At 49.0% G+C, this 14,515-nt stretch overlaps 1 protein-coding gene across 1 annotated transcript in view; it reads left to right on the forward strand.

The window, feature by feature from the left end:
• The first annotated feature begins 5,024 nt into the window (after window positions 1-5,024).
• The window catches only part of LOC139537963 (high affinity cationic amino acid transporter 1-like), a 103,910-nt gene continuing 94,419 nt past the window's right edge, over window positions 5,025-14,515 (forward strand). Inside the window, exon 1 of the mRNA XM_071339880.1 lies at window positions 5,025-5,297. The gene's annotated coding sequence lies outside the window, so the exon portion shown is untranslated. The remainder of the gene's footprint in view (window positions 5,298-14,515) is intronic.

Genomic DNA, 14,515 nt, shown 5'->3' on the forward strand with positions numbered 1-14,515 from the left:
AGGGTGTGGGTGAGAGGGTGTGGGTGAGGGTGTGGGTGAGAGGGTGTAGGGGAGAGGGTGTGGGTGAGAGGGTGTGGGTGAGAGGGTGTGGGTGAGATGGTGTGGGTGAGAGGGTGTGGGTGAGAGGGTGTGGGTGAGGGTGTGGGTGAGAGGGTGTGGGTGAGGGTGTGGGTGAGGGTGTGGGTGAGGGTGAGAGGGTGTGGGTGAGGATGTGTGGGTGAGAGGTTGTGGGTGAGGGTGTGGGTGAGAGGGTGTGGGTGAGGGTAAGAGGGTGTGGGTGAGGGTATGGGTGAGAGGGCGTGGGTGAGAGGGTGTGGGCGAGAGGGTGTGGTTGAGAGGGTGTGGGTGAGATGGTGTGGGTGAGCGTGTGGGTGAGAGGGTGTGGGTGAGGGTGAGGGTGTGGGGGAGGGTGTGGGTGAGGGTGAGGGTGAGGGTGTGGGTGAGATGGTGTGGGTGAGGGTGTGGGTGAGATGGTGTGGGTGAGGGTGTGGGTGAGAGGGTGTGGGTGAGGGTGTGGGTGAGAGGGTGTGGGTGAGAGGGTGTGGTTGAGATGGTGTGGGTGAGAGGGTGTGGGTGAGAGGGTGTGGGTGAGAGGGTGTGGGTGAGAGGGTGTGGGTGAGGGTGTGGGCGAGAGGGTGTGGGTGAGAGGGTGTGGGTGAGGGTGTGGATGAGATGGTGTGGGTGAGAGGGTGTGGGTGAGAGGGTGGGGGTGAGGGTGTGGGTGAGAGGGTGTGGGTGAGAGGGTGCGGGTGAGAGGGTGTGGGTGAGGGTGTGGTGAGAGGGTGTGGGTGAGAGGGTGTGGGTGAGAGGGTGTGGGTGAGGGTGTGGGTGAGAGGGTGTGGGTGAGATGGTGTGGGTGAGGGTGTGGGTGAGAGGGTGTGGGTGAGAGGGTGTGGGTGAGGGTGTGGGTGAGAGGGTGTGGGTGAGGGTGTGGGTGAGATGGTGTGGGTGAGGGTGTGGGTGAGAGTGTGTGGGTGAGAGGGTGTGGGCGAGAGGGTGTGGGTGAGAGGGTGTGGGTGAGAGGGTGTGGGTGAGAGAAGGTGGGTGAGAGGGTGTGGGTGAGAGGGTGTGGGTGAGAGGGTGTGGGTGTACATGAGTGTGGGTGAGAGGGTGTGGGTGAGATGGTGTGGGTGAGAGGGTGTGGGTGAGAGGGTGTGGGTGAGGGTGTGGGTGAGAGGGTGTGGGTGAGAGGGTGTGGGTGAGAGGGTGTGGGTGAGAAGGTGTGGGTGAGATGGTGTGGGTGAGGGTGTGGGTGAGGGTGTGGGTGAGAGGGTGTGGGTGAGAGGGTGTGGGTGAGAGGGTGTGGGTGAGGGTGTGGGTGAGAGGGTGCGGGTGAGGGTGTGGGTGAGAGGGTGTGGGTGAGGGTGTGGGCGAGAGGGTGTGGGTGAGAGGGTGTGGGTGAGAAGGTGTGGGTGAGGGTGTGGGTGAGATGGTGTGGGTGAGAGGGTGTGGGTGAGGGTGTGGGTGAGAGGGTGTGGTGAGGGTGTGGGTGAGGGGGTGTGGGTGAGGGTGTGGGTGAGGGGGTGTGGGTGAGATAATGTGGGTGAGGGTGTGGGTGAGAGGGTGTGGGTGAGGGTGTGGGTGAGATGGTGTGGGTGAGGGTGTGGGTGAGAGTGTGTGGGTGAGAGGGTGTGGGCGAGAGGGTGTGGGTGAGAGGGTGTGGGTGAGAGGGTGTGGGTGAGAGTGTGTGGGTGAGAGGGTGTGGGTGAGAGGGTGTGGGTGAGAGGGTGTGGGTGAGAGGGTGTGGGTGAGAGGGTGTGGGTGAGAGGGTGTGGGTGAGAGGGTGTGGGTGAGGGTGTGGGTGAGAGGGTGTGGGTGAGATGGTGTGGGTGAGGGTGTGGGTGAGAGGGTGTGGGTGAGAGGGTGTGGGTGAGAGGGTGTGGGTGAGAGGGTGTGGGTGAGGGTGTGGGTGAGATGGTGTGGGTGAGGGTGTGGGTGAGAGTGTGTGGGTGAGAGGGTGTGGGCGAGAGGGTGTGGGTGAGAGGGTGTGGGTGAGATGGTGTTGGTGAGAGGGTGTGGGTGAGAGGGTGTGGGTGAGAGGGTGTGGGTGAGAGGGTGTGGGTGTACATGAGTGTGGGTGAGAGGGTGTGGGTGAGATGGTGTGGGTGAGAGGGTGTGGGTGAGAGGGTGTGGGTGAGGGTGTGGGTGAGAGGGTGTGGGTGAGAGGGTGTGGGTGAGATGGTGTGGGTGAGGGTGAGGGTGTGGGTGAGATGGTGTGGGTGAGGGTGTGGGTGAGGGTGTGGGTGAGAGGGTGTGGGTGAGAGGGTGTGCGTGAGAGGGTGTGGGTGAGATGGTGTGGGTGAGAGGGTGTGGGTGAGATGGTGTGGGTGAGAGGGTGTGGGTGAGGGTGTGGGTGAGAGGGTGTCGGTGAGAGGGTGTGGGTGAGATGGTGTGGGTGAGGGTGTGGGTGAGAGGATGTGGGTGAGAGGGTGTGGGTGAGAGGGTGTGGGTGAGGGTGTGGGTGAGAGGGTGTGGGTGAGAGGGTGTGGGTGAGATGGTGTGGGTGAGAGGGCGTGGGTGAGAGGGTGTGGGTGAGAGGACGCGTGGGTGAGAGGGTGTGGGTGAGATGGTGTGGGTGAGATGGTGTGGGTGAGAGGACGCGTGGGTGAGAGGGTGTGGGTGTACATGAGTGTACGTGTCTGCACACTGGTCTACAACCTGCCTGCTTATGTATTCGAGCTCAAGTGCCACCACCCGCGCCGTCAAATTGCTTTTCAGTGGTGTAGGTGGAAGAATTCACGGCGAGTCAAACCGAATAGAAATGAAGAGAGTCTTGGCAAGGTTATGAACTGCTTGACATACCGATTGGTTTCATTCAACACTGCAGACTTCTTTATAGTTGTTTTGTTCAAAATCAGGCAAAACAGCTTCCTCTTGTGTTAAAGACACACAGTTTATTGCACTGAAAAGACAGTTAAAGACGATCCACAGGCAGGTTGTAGACCAGTGTCCAGACAACTGAAACGGTGAATATGACCTGTTTTAATGTTTTAAAGTAACACGTCTTCAGATTTCATCACTTTTACTAACTCTCTGGCAGTGAAGCTGTGAATTATGGTCAATCTCACAAAAATATATGAATCAAAGATCTATGAATCAAAGATCTATGAATCAAAGATCTATGAATCAAACATATATGAATCAAAGATCTATGAATCAAACATCTATGAATCAAACATCTATGAATCAAATGTCAATGAATCAAACAACAATGAATCAAACGTCTATGAATCAAACATCTATGAGTCAAACATCAATGGATCAAACAACATGAATCAAACAACAATGGATCAAACAACAATGAATCAAACAACAATGGATCAAACATCTATGAATCAAACATCTATGAATCAAACATCTATGAATCAAACATCTATGAATCAAACATCTATGAATCAAACATCTATGAATAAAAAAAAAATGAATCAAACGTCTATGACGGATGCCAAGGGAAGCCAGACCCCCCTCCAATTTTTTTTATTTTTTACCAAGGCAAAAATATGCAACATAATTGATATTTTGTCTCTTTGTGTTTCATAAATCTCCTCCAAATCGCAATTAGCTGAATTTATCTCATCTCATGTATCTCACCGGAGAAAACATCTGATGAACAAAACAGCCTCTGTTTTAGCGTATCTATCCGATGCTGTCTGGTCATAAAGAGCATGACGTTGTTGCCGCCCGTAGCATTGAAGGGAAGCCAGCGAGCATTTGACCTCCTAAAAAGAAAAGGGTAAAATAATAGCCAATCAGCATTGAGATATACTGAGTGATCTCTGCTGTGAATGGTCCTGGCGCACCAAAAAAAGTGTCAAGGGAAGCCAGTTTGGATTTGGCTTCACACCAATCACAATACATCAGAAGCCAAACGTCATTAGCAGAAAATAACTTTCTATTTGCACACACACACACACACACACACCACAAACACAGACACAGACAGACAGACAGACAGACACACACAGACACAGACACACACACAGACACAGATACAGACACACAGACAGACAGACACACACACACACACAGACACAGACACACACACACACACACGGACACGGACACGGACACGGACACGGACACGGACACGGACACGGACACAGGCACAGGCACAGACACAGACACAGACACAGACACAGACACAGACACACACACAGACACAGACACAGACACACACACACAGATAAATATATACAGAGAAATCAGTACCATGGACAACCACGTCATATTTAGCTTACATTGATTGGACTAAATAGTGTTTGGTATATTTAAGGTCTCTCTGTATTAGACTAAACATACAGTAGGTGATTAGATGATGTTGGAATGTTGAAGTGTAAATGTGGCTGTGGAGGCAGATCCTGTTTTCTCTGGGACTTTCTGTAAATCTCTGTGGTTCTAAATCAATAGTTGTTTTGTAGTCTGAAAAATGTGGGAAACATTCATTTACTTGACCATACTATAGGTCATGTAATGGTCTATAACATCCACTATGCTTAGTGGACTTCCCCAGACAGAGGTTGCTCTCTGGTTTTGTGGACTTCCCCAGACAGAGGTTGCTCTCTGGTTTTGTGGACTTCCCCAGACAGAGGTTGCTCTCTGGTTTTGTGGACTTCACCAGACAGAGGTTGCTCTCTGGTTTAGTGGACTTCCCCAGACAGAGGTTGCTCTCTGGTTTTGTGGACCTCACCAGAGAGAGGTTTCTCTCCTCTTTCTTGCATTCTATATCGACTGGTATGAGGGCTTTTCCATCCCTGGTTAACAAACAGCATTAGTTGTTTGTTATAGCCTTCCAGAGGGATTGGGAAGTGTAGAGAACATGGCAGCACACCATGTTTCTGTGAGATGTGTGTGTATGTACTTGTATTCCTGTGAGTGTAAGAAATGTGGGTCAGTGGGTGAGTAGTCAGTGTAGCTGTCTGTATGTGTGTGTGTGCTCATGCATGTGAGTGTGTGCATATATGCCTCTATCTGTCTGTGTGTTAGATTGACAGTGCTAGAGTGGGGAGGAGCAGTAGCCTTGCAGTCAGAGGAGCTAGCTAGCTGCCTGGAATAGCTGTGCTGCCATGTGATTCGTCATGGTTCTATTTTAGAACGCCGCTGGTCCCTACACCACCAGCACTTCCACTGGAGGAGTTAACAGATATACCTACTAATCACTCTACTATGCTCTCTGTCCGTCTCTCTTCCTCTCTTCCTCTCGCTCTTCCCCTCTCTCTATCTCTCTCTCTCACTCTCTTTCTCTTTCTCTCTCCCTCTCTCCCTCTCTTTCAAGTATAACTCCTGGCGGTTGGTTGTGAGTGAGTACATAATTCCCTTCTGCTAACCTGTGTGTTTGGGAACTTGTTCTGTTAACCTGTGTGTTTGGGAACTTGTTCTGTTAACCTGTGTGTTTGGGAACTTGTTCTGTTAACCTGTGTGTTTGGGAACTTGTTCTGCTAACCTGTGTGTTTGGGAACTTGTTCTGTTAACATGTGTGTTTGGGAACTTGTTATGTTAACCTGTGTGTTTGGGAACTTGTTCTGTTAACCTGTGTGTTTGGGAACTTGTTATGTTAACCTGTGTGTTTGGGAACTTGTTCTGCTAACCTGTGTGTTTGGGAACTTGTTCTGTTAACCTGTGTGTTTGGGAACTTGTTCTGCTAACCTGTGTGTTTGGGAACTTGTTATGTTAACCTGTGTGTTTGGGAACTTGTTCTGCTAACCTGTGTGTTTGGGAACTTGTTCTGCTAACCTGTGTGTTTGGGAACTTGTTCTGCTAACCTGTGTGTTTGGGAACTTGTTCTGCTAACCTGTGTGTTTGGGAACTTGTTCTGCTAACCTGTGTGTTTGGGAACTTGTTATGATAACCTGTGTGTTTGGGAACTTGTTCTGTTAACCTGTGTGTTTGGGAACTTGTTATGATAACCTGTGTGTTTGGGAACTTGTTCTGCTAACCTGTGTGTTTGGGGACTTGTTCTGTTAACCTGTGTGTTTCGGAACTTGTTCTGCTAACCTGTGTGTTTGGGAACTTGTTCTGCTAACCTGTGTGTTTGGGAACTTGTTCTGCTAACCTGTGTGTTTGGGGACTTGTTATGATAACCTGTGTGTTGGGAACTTGTTCTGTTAACCTGTGTGTTTCGGAACTTGTTCTGCTAACCTGTGTGTTTGGGAACTTGTTCTATTAACCTGTGTGTTTGGGAACCTGTTCTGTTAACCTGTGTGTTTGGGAACTTGTTGCATCTAACTTCAGAATAGTCGCCTGGACTCTTGTTAGGAAAATGAAGTTGTCATGTGTGAATGTTACTCTAGGTAACCCAAAGAACTTGTAGTACATGGTGTGACAGAGCTGTAGTCCATGGTGTGACAGAGCTGTAGTCCATGGTGTGACAGAGCTGTAGTCCATGGTGTGACAGAGCTGTAGTCCATGGTGTGACAGAGCTTGTAGTCCATGGTGTGACAGAGCTGTAGTCCATGGTGTGACAGAGCTGTAGTCCATGGTGTGACAGAGCTGTAGTCCATGGTGTGACAGAGCTGTAGTCCATGGTGTGACAGAGCTGTAGTACATTGCGTGACAGAGCTGTAGTCCATGGTGTGACAGAGCTGTAGTCCATGATGTGACAGAGCTTGTAGTCCTAGGTGTGACAGAGCTGTAGTCCATGGTGTGGCAGAGCTTGTAGTCCATGGTGTGACAGAGCTGTAGTCCATGATGTGACAAAGCTTGTAGTCCTAGGTGTGACAGAGCTTGTAGTCCATGGTGTGACATAGCTTGTAGTCCATGGTGTGACAGAGCTGTAGTCCATGGTGTGACAGAGCTGTTGTCCATGGTGTGACAGAGCTGTAGTCCATGGTGTGACAGATCTGTAGTCCTAGGTGTGACAGATCTGTAGTCCATGGTGTAACAGAGCTGTAGTCCATGGTGTAACAGAGCTTGTAGTCCATGGTGTGACAGAGCTTGTAGTGCAAGGTGTGACAGAGCTGTAGTCCATGGAGTGACAGAGCTTGTAGTCCATGGGGTGACAGAGCTTGTAGTCCATGGTGTGACAGAGCTGTTGTCCGTGGTGTGACAGAGCTTGTAGTCCATGGTGTGACAGAGCTGTAGTCCATGGTGTGACAGAGCTGTTGTCCATGGTGTGACAGAGCTGTAGTCCATGGTGTGACAGATCTGTAGTCCATGGTGTGACAGAGCTGTAGTCCATGGTGTGACAGATCCGTTGTCCATGGTGTGACAGAGCTGTAGTCCATGGTGTGACAGATCTGTAGTCCATGGTGTGACAGAGCTGTAGTCCATGGTGTGACAGAGCTTGTAGTCCATGGTGTGACAGAGCTTGTTGTACATGGTGTGACAGAGCTTGTAGTCCATGGTGTGACAGAGCTGTTGTCCGTGGTGTGACAGAGCTTGTTGTCCATGGTGTGACAGAGCTGTTGTCCGTGGTGTGACAGAGCTTGTAGTCCATGGTGTGACAGCGCTGTAGTCCATGGTGTGACAGATCTGTAGTCCATGGTGTGACAGATCTGTAGTCCATGGTGTAACAGAGCTGTAGTCCATAGTGTAACAGAGCTGTAGTCCATGGTGTGACAGAGCTTGTTGTACGTGGTGTAACAGAGCTGTAGTCCATAGTGTAACAGAGCTGTAGTCCATGGTGTGACAGATCTGTAGTCCATGGTGTAACAGATCTGTAGTCCATGGTGTAACAGATCTGTAGTCCATGTTGTGACAGATCTGTAGTCCATGGTGTAACAGATCTGTAGTCCATGGTGTGACAGATCTGTAGTCCATGGTGTAACAGATCTGTAGTCCATGGTGTGACAGATCTGTAGTCCATGGTGTGACAGATCTGTAGTCCATGGTGTGACAGATCTGTAGTCCATGGTGTGACAGATCTGTAGTCCATGGTGTAACAGAGCGTGTTGTACATGGTGTGACAGAGCTGTAGTCCATGGTGTGACAGAGCTGTAGTCCATGGTGTGACAGAGCTGTTGTCCGTGGTGTGACAGAGCTTGTTGTCCATGGTGTGACAGAGCTGTTGTCCGTGGTGTGACAGAGCTTGTAGTCCATGGTGTGACAGCGCTGTAGTCCATGGTGTGACAGATCTGTAGTCCATGTTGTGACAGATCTGTAGTCCATGGTGTAACAGAGCTGTAGTCCATAGTGTAACAGAGTTGTAGTCCATGGTGTGACAGAGCTTGTTGTACGTGGTGTAACAGAGCTGTAGTCCATAGTGTAACAGAGCTGTAGTCCATGGTGTGACAGATCTGTAGTCCATGGTGTAACAGATCTGTAGTCCATGGTGTAACAGATCTGTAGTCCATGTTGTGACAGATCTGTAGTCCATGGTGTAACAGATCTGTAGTCCATGGTGTGACAGATCTGTAGTCCATGGTGTAACAGATCTGTAGTCCATGGTGTGACAGATCTGTAGTCCATGGTGTGACATATCTGTAGTCCATGGTGTGACAGATCTGTAGTCCATGGTGTGACAGATCTGTAGTCCATGGTGTAACAGAGCTGTGTCATAATAAAACATGTGTCAGTCTATGGTTGAGGTAGTATCCCTGCTGAGTGTGTCTGTGGTCCTGGTCCTAGTTAGTCTGTGGTCCTGGTCCTAGTTAGTCTGTGGTCCTGGTCCTAGTTAGTCTGTGGTCCTGGTCCTAGTTAGTCTGTGGTCCTGGTCCTAGTTAGTCTGTGGTCCTGGTCCTAGTTAGTCTGTGGTCCTGGTCCTAGTTAGTCTGTGGTCCTGGTCCTAGTTAGTCTGTGGTCCTGTTGATAGCTGTTTGCTCGGGGTAAGGTCATTCAGTTCTTATTCCGCAAACATGTCTTGAGTGTGTGTCGGTGTGTGTGTGTGTGTGTGTGTGTGTGTGTGTGTGTGTGTGTGTGTGTGTGTGTGTGTGTGTGTGTGTGTGTGTGTGTGTGTGTGTGTGTGTGTGTGTGTGTGTGTGTGTGTGTGTGTGCGTGCGTGCGTGCGTACGTGCGTGCGTGTGTGTGTATATATGTGTGTGTGCGTGTTCGTGTGCGCGTGCGTGTGTGTGTAGGGTGTGTTATAAGAGCTTTGTGATTACTTATACTAGGTGTTTTAATATGTATTTTGGGTGTAATCTGTGTTTAATGATCTTTAAGATGAGTAGAACCCCGGTTTCAGCACATGATAATCACACAACAACGTGTTGGTCAGAATATACGTGACCTCTGCGTTTACATTCACCTGATTGGCAGTCTAGGAGTCAGTATGTAGGGTGTGTTTTGGGTACAGTATGTACGGTGTGTATTGGGTACAGTAGGGAGGGTGTTTATTGGGTACAGTATGTATGGTGTGTATTGGGTACAGTACGTAGGGTGTGTATAGGGTACAGTAGGGAGGGTGTGTATTGGGTACAGTATGTAGGGTGTGTATAGGGTACAGTAGGGAGGGTGTGTATTGGGTACAGTATGCAGGGTGTGTATAGGGTACAGTAGGGAGGGTGTGTATTGGGTACAGTATGCAGGGTGTGTATTGGGTACAGTATGCAGGTTTTTTAAAATAATTACAATACAGATAATCATTAAGCAGTGAGCACACGCAGAGCAACATAGGACAAGCAAGACGTAGCATACAGACAGAGCAACATAGAACAAGACGTAGCATACAGACAGAGCAACATAGAACAAGACGTAGCATACAGACAGAGCAACATAGGACAAGCAAGACGTAGCATACAGACAGAGCAACATAGAACAAGACGTAGCATACAGACAGAGAAACATAGAACAAGCAAGACGTAGCATACAGACAGAGCAACATAGAACAAGACGTAGCATACAGACAGAGCAACATAGGACAAGCAAGACGTAGCATACAGACAGAGCAACATAGAACAAGACGTAGCATACAGACAGAGCAACATAGGACAAGCAAGACGTAGCATACAGACAGAGCAACATAGAACAAGACGTAGCATACAGACAGAGCAACATAGAACAAGCAAGACGTAGCATACAGACAGAGCAACATAGAACAAGACGTAGCATACAGACAGAGAAACATAGAACAAGCAAGACGTAGCATACAGACAGAGCAACATAGAACAAGACGTAGCATACAGACAGAGCAACATAGGACAAGCAAGACGTAGCATACAGACAGAGTAACATAGAACAAGCAAGACGTAGCATACAGACAGAGCAACATAGAACAAGCAAGACGTAGCATACAGACAGAGCAACATAGGACAAGACGTAGCATACAGACAGAGCAACATAGGACAAGCAAGACGTAGCATACAGACAGAGTAACATAGAACAAGCAAGACGTAGCATACAGACAGAGCAACATAGAACAAGCAAGACGTAGCATACAGACAGAGCAACATAGGACAAGCAAGACGTAGCATACAGACAGAGCAACATAGAACAAGCAAGACGTAGCATACAGACAGAGCAACATAGGACAAGCAAGACGTAGCATACAGACAGAACAACATAGAACAAGACGTAGCATACAGACAGAGCAACATAGAACAAGCAAGACGTAGCATACAGACAGAGCAACATAGAACAAGACGTAGCATACAGACAGAGCAACATAGAACAAGCAAGACGTAGCATACAGACAGAGCAACATAGGACAAGCAAGACGTAGCATACAGACAGAGCAACATAGAACAAGCAAGACGTAGCATACAGACAGAGCAACATAGAACAAGCAAGACGTAGCATACAGACAGAGCAACATAGAACAAGCAAGACGTAGCATACAGACAGAGCAACATAGAACAAGCAAGACATAGCATACAGACAGAGCAACATAGGACAAGCAAGACGTAGCATACAGACAGAGCAACATAGAACAAGACGTAGCATACAGACAGAGCAACATAGAACAAGCAAGACGTAGCATACAGACAGAGCAACATAGAACAAGACGTAGCATACAGACAGAGAAACATAGAACAAGCAAGACGTAGCATACAGACAGAGCAACATAGAACAAGACGTAGCATACAGACAGAGCAACATAGGACAAGCAAGACGTAGCATACAGACAGAGTAACATAGAACAAGCAAGACGTAGCATACAGACAGAGCAACATAGAACAAGCAAGACGTAGCATACAGACAGAGCAACATAGGACAAGACGTAGCATACAGACAGAGCAACATAGGACAAGCAAGACGTAGCATACAGACAGAGTAACATAGAACAAGCAAGACGTAGCATACAGACAGAGCAACATAGAACAAGCAAGACGTAGCATACAGACAGAGCAACATAGGACAAGCAAGACGTAGCATACAGACAGAGCAACATAGAACAAGCAAGACGTAGCATACAGACAGAGCAACATAGGACAAGCAAGACGTAGCATACAGACAGAACAACATAGAACAAGACGTAGCATACAGACAGAGCAACATAGAACAAGCAAGACGTAGCATACAGACAGAGCAACATAGAACAAGACGTAGCATACAGACAGAGCAACATAGAACAAGCAAGACGTAGCATACAGACAGAGCAACATAGGACAAGCAAGACGTAGCATACAGACAGAGCAACATAGAACAAGCAAGACGTAGCATACAGACAGAGCAACATAGAACAAGCAAGACGTAGCATACAGACAGAGCAACATAGAACAAGCAAGACGTAGCATACAGACAGAGCAACATAGAACAAGCAAGACATAGCATACAGACAGAGCAACATAGGACAAGCAAGACGTAGCATACAGACAGAGCAACATAGAACAAGACGTAGCATACAGACAGAACAACATAGAACAAGACGTAGCATACAGACAGAGCAACATAGAACAAGCAAGACGTAGCATACAGACAGAGTAACATAGAACAAGACATAGCATGCAGACAGAGCAACATAGAACAAGACGTAGCATACAGACAGAGCAACATAGAACAAGCAAGACGTAGCATACAGACAGAGCAACATAGAACAAGACGTAGCATACAGACAGAGCAACATAGAACAAGACGTAGCATACAGACAGAGCAACATAGAACAAGCAAGACGTAGCATACAGACAGAGCAACATAGGACAAGACGTAGCATACAGACAGAGCAACATAGAACAAGACGTAGCATACAGACAGAGAAACATAGAACAAGCAAGACATAGCATACAGACAGAGCAACATAGGACAAGCAAGACGTAGCATACAGACAGAGAAACATAGGACAAGCAAGACGTAGCATACAGACAGAGCAACATAGGACAAGCAAGACATAGCATACAGACAGAGCAACATAGGACAAGCAAGACGTAGAATACAGACAGAGCAACATAGAACAAAAAGCAGCAAGACAAAATTCATAAAAGCAACAAAGTGTTTCCACACCTCACAAGCTACAGACAACAGACAACATGGAAGCGGCAATACACAGCTAGGGACCATGTTCACAAATCTGATTGACCTTTAGCCATGTCTTCAGGCATTTTGTGAAAGTGTGATATGTGGTGCAGTTATGTGTGTCTGACGGCAGTGTATTCCAGACATGGGAAGCTCTCACAGAGAAAGCGGATTTACTAAAGGTGCTTTTCCTTAAGGGAACTATACAGTCACCTCTCATGGCAGACCTTGTGGATCTGCTGCCATATGTTTGGGTTTTCTGTTTAACAAAAGTACTGAGTGGAGGGGGAGCCAGGCCATTTAGGATCTTGAATACAAGACGGTGTATTGCACAAGATTTTCCCAACTCAGGAGCTCATGCTTTCTGAGAATGTAACAGTGATGATGGCTACCTCTGTAGTCAAACAATTTCATATAAATCGGAAATTAGCTAGTTTGAATTTGGTTATTTGAATGACCTTTTTCACTTGCTTTTTAAAAGAGAGGTTAGAATCAAGTATGATGCCAAGGTACTTAAAATCAGATACCACCTGGAGCTTCTCCCCTGACACATAGACATCTGGCTCAGTAGCATCTGTTGCCCTCATCTGTTGCCTTCCATACCTCTCCTCTCCCCACCTCTCCCCCGTCCTATTCTCCATACCTCCTCTCTCCCCACCTCTCCCCCGTCCTACTCTCCACCCCTCCCCTCTCCCCACCTCTCCCCCCTCCTACTCTCCATACCTCCCCTCTCCCCACCTCTCCCCCGTCCTACTCTCCATACCTCCTCTCTCCCCACCTCTCCCCCGTCCTACTCTCCATACCTCCCTCTCCCCACCTCTCCCCCGTCCTACTCTCCATACCTCCTCTCTCCCCACCTCTCCCCCGTCCTACTCTCCATACCTCCTCTCTCCCCACCTCTCCCCCGTCTTACTCTCCATACCTCCTCTCTCCCCACCTCTCCAACGTCCTACTCTCCATACCTCCTCTCTCCCCACCTCTCCCCGTCCTACTCTCCATACCTCCCTCTCCCCACCTCTCCCCCGTCCTACTCTCCATACCTCCCTCTCCCCACCTCTCCCCCGTCCTACTCTCCATACCTCCTCTCTCCCCACCTCTCCCCCGTCCTACTCTCCATACCTCCTCTCTCCCCACCTCTCCCCCGTCCTACTCTCCATACCTCCCCTCTCCCCACCTCTCCCCCGTCCTACTCTCCATACCTCCTCTCTCCCCACCTCTCCAACGTTCTACTCTACATACCTCCTCTCTCCCCACCTCTCCCCCGTCCTACTCTCCACCCCTCCCCTCTCCCCACCTCTCCCCCGTCCTACTCTCCATACCTCCCCTCTCCCCACCTCTCCCCCGTCCTACTCTCCATACCTCCCTCTCCCCACCTCTCCCCCGTCCGCCTCTCCATACCTCCCCTCTCCCCACCCACCTCCTCTCCACCCCTCAGCTTCCCCACCCACTTCCTCTCCACCCTCAGCTTCCCCACCCACCTCCTCTCCACCCCTCAGCTTCCCCACCCACCTCCTCTCCACCCCTCAGCTTCCCCACCCACTGCCTCTCCACCCCTCAACTTCCCCACCCACTTCCTCTCCACCCCTCAGCTTCCCCACCCACTTCCTCTCCACCCCTCAGCTTCCCCACCCACTTCCTCTCCACCCTCAGCTTCCCCACCCACTTCCTCTCCACCCTCAGCTTCCCCACCCACTTCCTCTCCACCCTCAGCTTCCCCTCCCCCACCCAAAGGAGTTGTGTTGTGTTACTATTACCAGTTCAAATTAGTTATGTTGTTGTGTTGCTATTACCAGTTTAAAGGAGTTGTGTTATTACTACCAGTTTAAAGGAGTTGTGTTGTTGTGTTGTTACTACCAGTTTAAAGGAGTTGTGTTATTACTACCAGTTTAAACTCAACACAAACGTTATGTAAACATTGGACACAGAGACCTGAAACACAGAAACATACAGACGTACACACATCACAACACATCTCAACAACACGTCACAACAACAACACATCACAACAAAAAATCACAACAACAACACATCACACCAACTGCACACATCAACACAACACATCTCAACAACACATCACAACAACACATCACATCAACACATCACAACAACACATCACAACAACACAACAACACATCACATCAACACATCACATCAACACATCACAACAACACATCACATCAACACATCACAACAA

This window comes from Salvelinus alpinus, chromosome 13, assembly GCF_045679555.1.
Source record: "Salvelinus alpinus chromosome 13, SLU_Salpinus.1, whole genome shotgun sequence".
Lineage (NCBI taxonomy): Eukaryota > Metazoa > Chordata > Actinopteri > Salmoniformes > Salmonidae > Salvelinus > Salvelinus alpinus.